Source organism: Lepidochelys kempii, chromosome 13 (genome assembly GCF_965140265.1).
Source record: "Lepidochelys kempii isolate rLepKem1 chromosome 13, rLepKem1.hap2, whole genome shotgun sequence".
NCBI lineage: Eukaryota > Metazoa > Chordata > Testudines > Cheloniidae > Lepidochelys > Lepidochelys kempii.
This window is the reverse complement of record NC_133268.1, coordinates 24,827,867-24,837,678: the sequence shown is the minus strand read 5'-3', so window position 1 is coordinate 24,837,678 and position 9,812 is coordinate 24,827,867. Positions and strand designations below refer to the sequence as shown.

The following is a 9,812-nucleotide window of genomic DNA, read 5'->3' as shown; positions in this document are numbered from 1 at the left end:
GCGGGGCGGGGGTGGGGGGGGGGGGAGATGGAGCTGATACATTTATAATTCTAATTAATTAATGAGTTCTAAATTTAACCCTGATCTTTAAAAAAAAAAACCCCAACCAAACAACAACCACCACCCATCAAAATATGGATGTGCGGAGGAGCAGCAGCCCCCCTGGCAGCGGAAACCCTGCAGCACGGCAGCCTCGGAGGGGTTAATCGCTGGTTTAATTATATATTTATATAAAGCGGGGATTGCAGCGTGGATAACACACGTCTCCCTTCCCCCAGCCCACCCCGCGCTCGCTCGCTGTATATTAAATATGCTTTGCTTGTCAATTTCTTAGCCAGTGCATTTCTGCAGGGCAGGCGGCCCCGCCCCCCCGTGTGCGCAGGCGCGTAGCAGCCCCGGTTCCCGCAGGCTCAGCATTCAGTGACCACAGGCTGATTATTGTAGGTAAGGAATCAGATAAGAAAGTAATTTATAAACCTCTTTAAATCATCAAAATGCACCCCGGAAAGGGTCTGCGCCGTGCTCTGCCCACCTGTGCGCCCGGTTTGCATGCAACGCATTGCTTCGAAAATTGCACTTGCCTGCCTTTGCAACTAGCTCCGCTCACCAGCCTTTTGGTTTATTTTTTTTTGTACTGTATCTTTTGGGAACCAAATTCTCTAGATTTTTATTTTACTTTTCCTTCTGCAATGGGCAGAGCAATAGAACAAGTGAAGAGCGGAGGAAATCAGGAGGCAAAGGGGGGTTGGCAGGGACAATGCAAGTGCTTGCAACCTCGGGATGCTTTTTCTATTCCATGTTTAAACTGAGGGAGGGTTTCTTTTTTTAAACCCCCTTCCCTCCCCCCAAAATAGGCGAATGAGTTGAAGAGTTTGGAAGAAAGCGAGGTAGGAGGGAGAGGGAGAGAGGACAGGGGAAGCTTTGCGATGAGCTCGGAGGGGAGAAAATGGGTCATTTTTGCAAACTTTCTCCTTCGTGCAATTTCCACTCCCCAAATTAGAGGAATTTCTGTTTGTGCAAGAGAATGTTTTTTTAAAAGAGAGAGGGAATTCCGCCATTTTGATGTTTAAAAATATTAAAGGCTTTTCGGAATGAAGGGCTGATGGGCAACCCTGCTACGAGCTCAAGAGCCGAGACGTGGGGGCAAATGCAAGCAAGGCTGAGAGTGGCAGGCTGAGCAACGGGGGAGGGGGCAAAGAATGACACCCCTCCTTTATGTATTTTTGATGAAGATTCTTGAAGTGGAGATTCTCTAGGAACAACTCTGCAAATCAGGTGGCATGTGGCTGCATCCAGGTATTAGATAAGCAGCAGCATGTGTAGGTCCTTCCATAAGGGTCCCAAGGTTGTTTTTTGGGAGGGAGGTGTGTTACTATAATCTCTTTAAAGAGGTGGGAAAGGTCAGTTCTGGACAGGTAGACTTGGAATTTTTCTCCCCTGTTGTTACAGAGGATTCATAACATTTTTGGTGTGTCCCCCCCCCCCCCCCTCCAACTTGGTATTTTATCTAAGTGCCATTAATATGGAGGGACAGGTTCAGTGTGTAAAAAGATTGTTGCACTTGCTCACATTTTGATTCTCAGCGGCTGGAAGGAGAGGGGCGGGGTGAAAGGCTGGTGTGCTAGCATCCTTGGAAATGCTGTGCCTGGCAGGCTATATATCTGTGAAAGGCAAGGGGGGAAATATGTCTGTGTTCTGTACTGAGGATACCGGTGGGTTAGGACTTGCTGTGAATAAATGGAGGGCCCTTCCTTCTGAAGGAGTGAGCCTAGCTTAGAACAAGAGTCAGAGATGTGCTTCACACTGGATCACACAACTATTATTATAAAATATCAGACATGGAGCCCCTAGCAAATCAGAAGGTGGAGTATAGAGCTTGCTTTGGACCATTTTATGATTGACATTTATGTGTAATAAAGGCATTTTTTCCTGCACAAACCATTACACCAAGCATGGGGGGATATGATACAAGTGCATTAAAAAAAAAAAAAGCATATGTCAGGGTGTATTGTTTGTCATGGGAGTGCTCCTGCACCGTTTCCTCCTGTGGTTATATGGGGAATGTAAGTCTGCCAGGTATCCAAACTGTTCCTCACAGTGACTCCTGCTGGGAGAGGCTGGGGGGGGGGGTCGGTGAAATTGTGGGCTCCTTGCTTCTCCCCCATTCCCTGTGGTGACTTCTGTTGTGGGGGTTTTGGACCACAGGAGCAGACAGTCAGTAGATGCTCCTGCCTTATTCGAAATAGTGACTCCTGCGGGAAGATGCTGGAACTGGAGAACCAATACACTCTGCCTTCCTGCATTGTTCCCTTCCGTCATTGCTGCTGGGAGAGGCCAGGACGGGAGCGTCCCTGTATCCTGTGCCCTTGTAGAGATTCCTCGGGGATGTGCTGAGGCTGGAGTGGCCAAAGAGTCTGTCCAGTGCTGCTGTACAGCTTTGCAATTTTCCTCTTTACGGGGGGTTTTCAAGTCTTGTGTGAAACCCCACTGTACGGTGCTTGAACGCTGTGTCACTGCCCAGCCCGAGTGACACAAAAAGTGCCACGCGGAATCCAGGAAACCCATTCAGCCTTCAGCTTTCACGTAGTGACTACGAAGGCATAGCCCAGGCTGCAGGAAGAGGGGCTGTGATTTTAGGGCAGAATTTGGATTTATTTCTCAGCTGTTTAATAGAAAAATTATGGGTGACCCCAGGAAAATGTGAACATTTTTTGGAATATTTGTGGACGGTGTTTCCCATCCTCTTTGATGCATCTACCCAGGGAGTAGGTGTATGTTTTAATTCCATGTTAAAGTCAGTGGAATGTACAAAATACCCTGCAGAATGACTGTCACCTGTGCTGTGTGCTACGGCGCCTCCTGCTGGCAGAGGCTGGAGCTGGAGTAGCTGTGAGCTTACCCACAATGCTCCTGCCCTGCTCCATGCAGCAACCCCTGCTAGGAGATGCCGGAACTGCAGTAGCGGTGAGCTTCCCTACAACCAGCTCTCTTAGACCAGTCCCTAAAGTGACTTATTGCAAGTGGATGAGCTTGTTGTCAGAAAACACCTGAGCCAAACCCCATCTGTGTCCTGCAGCCTGCACTGGGATTTTAGAATTCCCCCAAACAGTGAGCACCTTGGCAGAGGTGAGATCAATTAAAAAATAAAAAGCAGAGTTGTTGATGTTAATAAGAAGCTGGGGTGCACCCCCATAGGACATCCCAGATCAGTCGGCTGATAGGTGACCCACTGGAATATTACATCAGTTACACTAAAAACTTAACCCACAGTTTGCACAGCTCATGAGTATGTAGAAGTAACCCGTGCTAGTAACTGACTGACCCACATTGAGTCTGCTACAGCTAGCATAGCCGGGTCTTTTAGCTCAGACGGTACAGAAGTTTGTGTCTATAGAGCTACAAGTCTGAGTTCAAGCCATGATGCCAAAGTCCCATCCAGAGGTGTCGTGCTAGATTAGTCCACAGGGTAAGAAATGTTTCTGACTCAGAATTTACTGGTTTTGTTTGTTTTGTTACTTTCATGCATTTGTTTTGTTAGGTGGCACTTCTGAAGCTAGTGCTGAAGGTAGCCGTCTTTCTGCCTGTCTGTCTCCCACAGGGTCCTGTCCTCCGGCACCCATTAGATAAATTAAAATATACAATGCACATCACAATCCAGTACAATAAAGGACTTTGTGTCCCACTTTGAGATGTAAATATAACGAGGATGACAGAAATAAACCCAATGGACTCCAGCCCTCTCCTTCCCTAAAAGTCTGGGGAAAACAGAGGGGGTTTGGTGGGAGCCCCAAGATTAGCAAATCCATGTCTGATCCAAAGAGGGAGTAAATTCCACACTTGTGAAACACAGGGCCAGATTTGATAAGGCAGAGAGAAGCCAGAGATCCACCTGCACTTGCATGATTACACGTGACCATGCAATTATTGCCATTGGGCATCTGTGTGTGGAAAGGGGTGTCTCAAGGTCTAAGCTGCCAGCTCGGATACGAAGCTTCAGGATCTGCAACTGCTTGTGCATTTTTGTGAGTGGAGCCTGTTCTTCAGCAATCTGGCCATGGCAGTGCAGAAAACAGTGGAAGTTACAGTGGACCATCAACAAACCTGCTCTATCTCATCAATCATGTGTTGCCAATCCTGATAATTTTATCATGAATCTCATGCTGTTTGGTTCTTTTCATAAAGCCCCAGCTCCTGGAGGCAACTGATTATGTGAGAATCTCAGCTTCCATTTAAAACAATGGAGGGTTCCAGCCCTCATGGTTGTGGAGTAAAATGTCACCAAAGAGCATCCTAAAGCCTCAGAAAGCAAGAGGCAAATGAAAAGAAACCTCATAATTTTTAAGCCAATCTCATCATTTTTGGGGGGCCAGATTCTTGATTTATTTTTTTTTTGAAAGCATGGGGTTGGCAATAGCCATGTGGGACCAGGCAGCCTGCGCCTTCAAGGGCGAGGAGACCTGGGGCTAGCCAGTCCTGTTCAATCATCCATAATTAGCTGCCTCCTGGCCTAAGGGGGCAGGACGAACTGGGGTTAGGTGGCAGCCGGATAAACACCTGGGTCTCACCAGAGGGCAGAGAGGTTAGCTGGAGGAACCCCAGGGAGCAAGGTGGGTGCCTGGGGCATGCCCAGAAGCAGGGCCTGGAAGACGCAGAGGAAGTGGATGACAGAAGTAGCCTGGAGGGGTGCAACACTCTGTCCCAGGGCAGCGAGGCATGAAGGGAGCCCAGAGGGCTGAACAGGACTCTCGTTATGCTGGAAGGGATTACGTTTTAGCTGGGGCTAAGCCATGTCACCAGCTGCCACCTGTATGGAGGAGGTTGAGGGGGCCCACCTATGAGGAGAAAATTAGGGTAAGGTGTACCTGCAATGCCCCTCTTGGCCAGCAGGGGGCACAATGGGTGCAGGCATGCCTGTGACACTGGGGTAGCTATACAAAGAGTTCACGCTTTCTGCAGAGCTTTATTCCTGATGATTGACTATTAAAGCCTATTGGAAATTAATTTTTGGTCTCAGGCTGGGTCATAAGTAGCATCTCTCCTCAGCAAAGTGCCTGCTTCTAGCACCTCCCCAAAACACTTCTGTACCTGCTATTATCCTAGGTGGGCTATTTCTATTCTATTAGTCCTCCCCAAGGCTCTAAGCAACAAGACATTTCAAGGATATTTGTACATTGCAAGTTTCCCCCGGACTTCAGTGTGGCTGGGGGTGTGTGAATTATGACAGAATTTGGGCCAGTCTGTGTATCAACAATACAGATGTTTACTGGGAGAACCCTGCAACTAACTGGCCCAAGGCGCTGGAGTAGCTAATGCTCAGTGGAAAATTAATTTCAGCTTTTTTTTTAAATGAAAAGTGGAAACCTTTGGGGGTGAAAACTTTCATGGACATTTCCCCCCCTATCTTTCACTCACTCTCATGGTGACATCAGGCCCAATGCTGGTTCCTTAGCAAGTTTCCTCATTTCACCAACCATATTTTCTTGGTCTCTTGAGTGGTCAAGATAGGAGTATCTGCAGCTTACATTAGGCCATGGTTTAAGAGGTGTAGTGTTAATTGTTATTCTGGTGGTCCTTGCTGGTTTGTCTTTCTGTTTGTCTGTCAGATTGTCTGTGCTTTTCCACAACGTTTGGAGGACAAACAGTACAAATTGGGGGAGCTCTACTCTGCCTGGGGGTTATGTGGGTCAGCAAATCCATGGCTGACCCGAGAGGAGAGCAAATGCCACCTATGTGATCTGAAGAGCCGGATTTCATGTACTCACTGCATGTGCTGTATATAGGATCATCAGAAACAAAGAATCCGTGTTCTGTGGAAAGCTTTAGCAATGATGTGGACAGTTTAAAAACAAAAACAAAAGACCTTCCATTTTCTGTGCATCTTCTAGTGCAAAGCTCAGAGAAATACAGTGCTAAATAATAGCCTACACCAGTGGTTCTCAAATTAGGGCTGCCACTTGTTCAGGGAAAGCCCCTGGCGGGCCAGGCCGGTTTGTTTACCTGCAGCATCCGCAGGTTCGGCCGATCGCGGCTCCCACTGGCTGTGGTTCGCCGCTTCAGGCCAATGGGGGCTGTGGGAAGCAGCGCAGGCCAAGGGACATGCTGGCCGCCCTTCCCGCAGTCCCCATTGGCCTAGAGTGGTGAACCGCAGCCAGTGGGAGCCGCGATTGGCCGAACCTGCGGATGTGGCAGGTAAACCGGCCCGCCAGGGGCTTTCCCTGAACAAGCAGTGGCTCTAGTTTGAGAAGCACTGGCCTATACTATGCCACATCCCCTCAGCTCAATGAGCTTAGTCACAACAACGCGTCAAGGTTAATGGTTCTGAATCAAAGTGGAACTTCTATAATAATCAAGGGTTTAGAGCTCAATCTTGCACCCATTTAAGTTATGTTTTGCCACTGGCTTCAGTGAAAGCAGGATTCCCCCCGCAATCCCTCCAATCCAGCCACCCACAAGTAGTTCCTTTGGAGTCACTAGCCCTGACTAATACACATGATGGGTTCCTTAAAGGCCTGATTGCACAGCTGCTCGCAGGAACAGACCGTCTTGTTGGCTTCATACCATGCAGAGTATTGGAGTAACAGCAGTGAGCATTATACTCAAGTAAGTGTTTTGGGGGGAATGGGTCACTTGCTTTCCTCTGTAAGCCTCTTGCTGTTCCCACTTGCCCTGCCACCTTCCTCAGAATGCCACTTTCCACCTGAAACAAACAAACAGACATCTGCCATGAGAAATTTGTTCGTTTTTGAGATTCAAAGTCACGGTCCCTATGAAAATCGTGTGTTTGTAAACAATACCTTGACCAATGGCGCTAATAATTCCGGTCCTTATGTTATTATATGGGGAAGAATTTTGAAATCCTAATTTATTTGTAATTGTTTGTTTACTTCCTGCATTTATTTCAGTTTAGAGAGTAAAACTCAAGAAAGTCACTTTCGCATTTGTTTAGAGCAGGGATTCTCAAACTGGGGGTCATGACCCCTCAGGGAGTCGTGAAGTTATTACATGGTGGGTTGCGAGCTGACAGCCTCCATCCCAAACCCTGCTTTGCATCCAGCATTTATAATGGTGTTGAATATATAAACAAGTGTTTTTAATTTATAAGGGGGGGTCGCACTCAAAGGCTTGCTATGTGAAAGGGGTCACCAGTACAATAGTTTGAGAACCACTGGTTTAGAGTCATTTCCACTTTTGCAGGTACTTCCTGCTGCTGGGTTAGCACTGCAGGGGGCTGAGTGTGTGTAATTGAAAACAACTGGCTTCAGTGGGCTATTTTAAAGGTGATTTGGAGAAATGCCCATTGGTCTGAGGCTCTAGAAAAGTTTATTTAAATTGTTACCCAAAAGTAAGTCAGCTGGGGACCGTGAATTTGAGATGAAGATGGGAGAGCTCTTTTGGTTTTGGAAACATCTTCTGGCTGATTTGGAGGCATGTTTTATCTAATATGGCTTGGTTTGGACACATGCAGTGGGAAATCCTGGCTCTGCTGAAGCCAGTGAGGCCTGTCAAACACCTGTTAGGGATGGTCTAGATCAGTGCTACTCAAAGTGGTGGTCCGCGGACCAGTGCCAGTCTGCAAGCCATCAGCTGCTGGTCTGTGCGCACATTGGGGAAAAAAATTGCTGGTCCCCCCACATCAGATAGCTTGAGAAGCACTGCTCTAGAAAATACTTAGTCCTGCCATGACTGCAGGGGACTGAACTAGATGACCTCTCGAGGTCCCTTCCAGTCCTATGATTCTGTGATTTCAGCCCCAATGTGGGTGCTTCAGTTATTCTTGGGTGGAGGGGGAAGATTGTGTGGATTATTGTAGAGCTATTTGCTATGAAATGCTGAACAAAACCAACTCTGCCAAGTGCACGCTTAGTCCTTGAACCAGCAAGTGACTTCTAGGTGTCTAACTTTAAGCATGAGTCACCCCATTGAAATCATTTTTAAAGTGGTCTTATCGACCCCAAGTGTTCAAAAATCATGATTCAGGCCCCCCCCCACCATGAGATTATTAAAAAAAAGAAAAAAGGAAAGCTGGGTTCTTTATATTTGCCTTTTAGGTTCTGAGTGTTTAGGAGTCACATTTTCTCTACAACCATGAGGCCAGAAACTCCCTTTAAAAAAAAAGAGCTGAGATCCTCACGGAGTCACCTGGCTCCAGGAGCCGGGTCTCTAAGAAAATCCCCAAGTAGCGTGAGACTTGCAATAAAATCACAAGAGTTGGCAACACTGTGTGAGGCAGGTATTTAAATACCTTGCTGAAGCGGGGCCCCAGCTGATGAATTTGGATGGTCACCCACTGCACATCAGTGCTAATATTAGCTTTCATGTCCTATAAGTAAGTTTCTAGCTCCACTTGACGCAGGTATGAAAATGCAAATTGACAGCTAAGGTGGAGAGTTGTCCCAGCGATCACTTGCAGCCCTGGCATAACCTTCTGTCCATTTCCAGTAGAGACCACAAATCCTCCCTTCTCATATGATACAGTTGGATCCAAGTACCATTTCCCACTGGTCTCATAACAGCTCTACCGTCCACCTTTCCAGGCCATTTGTGACAGAACGCACCATTTATACAGCACCAAAACACACTCAGCCTGAGCAACCTGTCTGCTTCCCATGCATTGGAAACAGGCCTGAGATGTACCTTTACCCTCATGGCCCACATGGTGATGTGGGTGTGAAGAACTCATTTGCAGTCAAATGAGAGAAATGAAGAGATGCGGCTAATGATAAGGCTACATTGCTAGGACTTTAGCAAGCATTCAGAAATCAGGAGACATTTAAAAATAAGTAAATATAGGGGATTTTGAGCCTTTAGGGTCCATGATTTTCCGGCTTTTCTCCACCACAGTTGGAAACTTTTCTTTTGCAATGAAAGCTGAGATTGTCATACAGTACAACCTCAGCGTTATGAACACCTCGGGAGCAGAGGTTGTTTGTATCTCTTAACAAAATGTTATGTTTGTTCAGTTTGCAACTGAACATTGACTTAATACAGCTTTGAAGCTTTACTATGCAGAAGAAAAACTCTGCTTTCCCTTGATTTTTTTAGTAGTTTATGTTTAACACAGCACTGTACGGTGTTTGCTTTTTTTTTGGTCTTTGCTGCTGCCTGACTGCCTGCTTTCAGTTCCAAATGAGGTGTGTGGTTAATAACTGGTCAGTTCATAACTCTGAGGTTCTGCTGTATATTCACGTGACTCCATTAGCTGGGGAGTTACAAAAACCAGCAATTATTGTTAGTCTTGTGGTAAAATTGTGAGAGTTGGCAACACTGAACCCCAGTTTTACAAATTTGGCTGTAATGACCCTCTCTTAGGTGTGAAGTGACTTTGTCTCCCAGCCTATCCTGTCCTGTCCTGCTGGATTTTACACCCCACCCCCCCAAATCTAGGAAGGTGTTGAGTGTCACCTGAACTTTTTGTAATCTCAAGATTTAGCTGCACGTTTTCTGTAGATCTGTGTCCCTGTTAGGTGAGTGGTGCGCGGGGGAAGGGGGGCGGGGCAGGGGAAGGTGAAGGTGAAGGTGACCGTTGGGATGGTTGTTTGCAGAACTTTCACTCCACATGTCCTGACTTTCATATCTTTTATTAATAACTTCGCTGTCGTAACAGGAAGCACAATGGACTGTTTCGACTTGAACTCTATTTTAATGATTTTTTGGGGGGAAATAAAATCTAAATCTAAATTTATTATAAGGAGTTTAAAAGGGAAAAATATTAACTAGGAGAGTTCCTAATCAAAATGAATACTGTTGGTTGAGGGCGAAATACAACCCCTGCAGTGGGCCAGCCAATGTCCATGCATTGCTTCAGTCCCAGT

At 46.7% G+C, this 9,812-nt stretch overlaps 1 protein-coding gene across 3 annotated transcripts in view; it reads left to right on the top strand.

Annotated features, from left to right (window-relative positions):
- Nucleotides 1-357: 357 nt before the first annotated feature.
- L3MBTL1 (L3MBTL histone methyl-lysine binding protein 1) overlaps nt 358-9,812 on the top strand; it is a 67,852-nt gene continuing 58,397 nt past the window's right edge. For 2 of the 3 annotated variants that reach the window (XM_073309817.1, XM_073309815.1), the window contains exon 1: nt 358-444. The gene's annotated coding sequence lies outside the window, so the exon portion shown is untranslated. Of the gene's footprint in view, nt 445-6,533; nt 6,601-9,812 lie in introns of those variants that run through there. The other variant, XM_073309816.1, reaches the window with a different exon arrangement.